The sequence below is a fragment of the Pongo pygmaeus genome, chromosome 4 (genome assembly GCF_028885625.2).
Source record: "Pongo pygmaeus isolate AG05252 chromosome 4, NHGRI_mPonPyg2-v2.0_pri, whole genome shotgun sequence".
Lineage (NCBI taxonomy): Eukaryota > Metazoa > Chordata > Mammalia > Primates > Hominidae > Pongo > Pongo pygmaeus.
This window is the reverse complement of record NC_072377.2, coordinates 169,434,719-169,438,200: the sequence shown is the minus strand read 5'-3', so window position 1 is coordinate 169,438,200 and position 3,482 is coordinate 169,434,719.

The following is a 3,482-nucleotide window of genomic DNA, read 5'->3' as shown; positions in this document are numbered from 1 at the left end:
CTCACCATATATACTGAGTGTTCGACAAATACTGTGTTCATCATCTAACATCATAACACATTGAGCATCCATCAAAGCAGAAGTAGTTTGCACCTGGATATTTCTGTTTCTTTTGTTTGCTATCCTACTGGTGTTTTACTTAAATTTATTGTGGTAATATGAAAGAAAATTACTGCTCTTCTGCTATTTAGTTAGCATTTTTGTGCTTTTTTAAAAAAACTGCAATAAAATTAATAAAATTTGAGTTCAGTCTTTCCTATTTAACTAATATTATCTAAAAATAACTACCTCCCAGGACCACATTATACAACAACATATAGTAGCTACCTACGGGCAGCTATCTGAATTGTTGAGAAAATTCTACAAAGAAAGTACCTTCCTCTGGACATCATACCTATTCATATTGCCAGTGTCAGGGATGCTTACCATGGTTATGGCATGATAATAACATGATACTGATCATCAGTACACAGCAAATGAACATACTTCCTCAATTCTAATAAAGCATCCGTTGGGACACACAGGAAATAGCCTTTAGATGGGGAGAAAAACAATTAAAATGCCATCATATTACATGTACAAATGAATTTAAAAATGCAGTCTGATTTCCAAAATACTAAGCTATTTTATACACATGTTAGTACTGAGGAAGTATGTCAGGACATTCCACTGACCTATGATATAATTATTAAGTTTTGTTCATTTATTGATCTTATGAGAGTTTGTTCTTTTATTTGCTTATATATATTTATATATATATAATATATCCCATTTATATATATATTTATATATATAATATATCCCATTTATATATATATTTCCCTATGTATCCTATACATATATGTATTCCATATGTGCATCTCTCCATATGTATAATGTAGATTACATCAATAACATTCTTCTGACTTGTTTGAAAATAGGAATTATTCCTTCCTTTATTCATTCTACAGATATTTATTGAGTACCTTCTATGTGCCAGGCACTTTTTTAGTAATTTGGGATAGGAGAAAAATCCCTGTCCCACGGAGCTTACATTCTACTAGGGAAGATTTCCATAAACAAAATGAGTAAATAAAGTAAGAACTTGGTAATGATAAGCAATGTAGAGAACTTTTCTCTTTTAAAGGAAGAGAAATCTGGAATTCTGAAATTTGATTTTAAATAAGTGCTCAAGGATGATATGATATAGAATTCTTCCTTTGATATTCTAATATAAAGGGTGACTCCCCTGTACTGTGACCTAGACTGTATATATCATGAGCTTTTTGTTTGATTAGTGTGTACTGTCAGTCTTTTATTGTACTGGGCATTTAAAATAAATAAAAAAATACTAAATCATGGTTGCACATTACAAAATATGAATTGAGAATAAAAAACAGTACATCTAGACACTGGACAAGTCATTTCATTAAGTGCTAAATTATAAGGTACAGTCATAAGTGTTGACCACATTGCGAGAAGAATATAGGCAATTCCTAGCAGGTCCTGGGAGGCGCGCCTCTTCTTAGGGTTAGGGGGAGAGACATGCTTTAATTAGGCGTGTGTATCCAGCTCACCTAGCAAACATTGAGAACCTTTAGGGATTGCTTATCTTTGATTCCCAACACCTTGTCTGAGATATGGAGACATAAAAGATAATCAATAAAGAATTACAGAATGAAAGCATGACTCCTTCATTCCTTCAATCCATCTGTCATGGGGTGGGGAGAACTTTTATAAGGAGGAGGTTCTTATTTTTAAGCAGATTATAATTATTTCTGAAAATTTTGTTATTTCTATAAGATTCTGTTCATATATTGACAAATCTATATCTACATTCTCTCAGATTATTGGGGGATATTATTCAAATTCTTCTTTAATGAAAGGAGCTTTATCCTTAATGTTTTGTTAGCGCCTATACTGTTTTTGTTGAAATGTAGTGTAATGAATATATTATAAAGAGATAGACCTGTAATTTAACCTTGGAGGAAATAAGTTTTAGGTAGTGCTAAGTCGTTCTACATTTCAGGTTGATTGCATATGCAGGACAGTAGAGAGTAATTGCGCTAATATTCATAGCTTAAGGTCACAAGTGTAGTGCAAATTTCATTTTGTTTTACTGGTTTGTTCTCAAATACTATTTTAAGTTCACTTATACTGAATTTTCACGTTTGGATACTAGGATCTAATTATTTGCAGTATAGCTAGCAGTATTGCATCAAATACAAATTATTGTGTTTCTCGCCCCACATAACTCCATGTTCTGATTAAAATTCAGCTACACTAATAAGATATCATAGCCAAAGTAGCTCACATGCTCACAATTGTGTTTTTTAAAAAACTCAGAGTAAAAATAATATTTCGGTGAAAGGAATGTCATTGACTTTTACTGAAATAGCAGTTCAGGCTTTTGCTGTTATATAGCTGAATAATATAATCTTGAATATATTTAAATGATTCATGGCTCTTAATTTTTCATCCAGCAGCATTTTAAGCATCACATGATAAAATATACATTTTGGGTTAACTCATTAAATAGTGTTTGCATAATTAAATAGGTAAATTAGCATCAATAGAGTTGGTGCCATCCTTATGAAAATAAAAGCACAATAAACTATACAACAAAAAGTATGTTTAGGCTTTTAAATAATACATGTTGAAGTTACTCCCCTCTGCAATCAAGTGATATTTATGACTTACAAATACAAGGTAGGCTCTGTTTTAGATCATTCCTGTTCTTGACTGCCTGCTTTCTCTGAGCCGCTTCTCTCACAGCTCTAGGCTCTGGGCTGGAGGGATGTAGCCATAAACAAAATGCTGAAAGTCTTTGCCTTTCTATAGATTGTGTTTTGGCAGAAGAAACAGATGAAAATAGATGAATAAATACATTATTAAAATTGCCAATAGTGGTAAATACCATGAAAAGAAACAGGGTCATGGGGAGGAATGGGGAAATGGGGAGTATTCTACAGACTGTGGTCAAGGAAGGTATTTCAAAGGAGATAAGGTAACGTCTTGGCAGACATCTTGAGGACAAGACTTTGGAAGGTATTTGAAAATCTATCAAAAGCCTTCTAGGAGAAGGAACAAGTACAAAGATCCTGGGTAAGGCATGAACTTGGTATGTTTAAAAAGCAAGAAGATCAGGATGACTGGAACTTGGGGTTCAAGGAAAAAATACCAGGACAGGAGATCAGAGAGCAGACAGAATGGCAAGGATCATCTTCCAGAAGGCCATGCAGGCTGTGGTAAGGAGTTTGGATTTTATCCTAAGTGTGATAGAAGGCTACTGATGAGTGTTGACTAAGTTAACAATATGAGTTCTTTTATAGCTTAAGAAAAGAACACCCTAGTTTCTTCAGGGCATAGATGAAAAGGAGGAGACAAGGCTGTTGCTGGACTATAGGAAAGTGATGAAATAGAATGTCCCATGATGCCTAGGGTGGAACTGTGACACACACCACATGATTGTGCCGTTTAGATATCCCAGTGTTTGGTTGAGT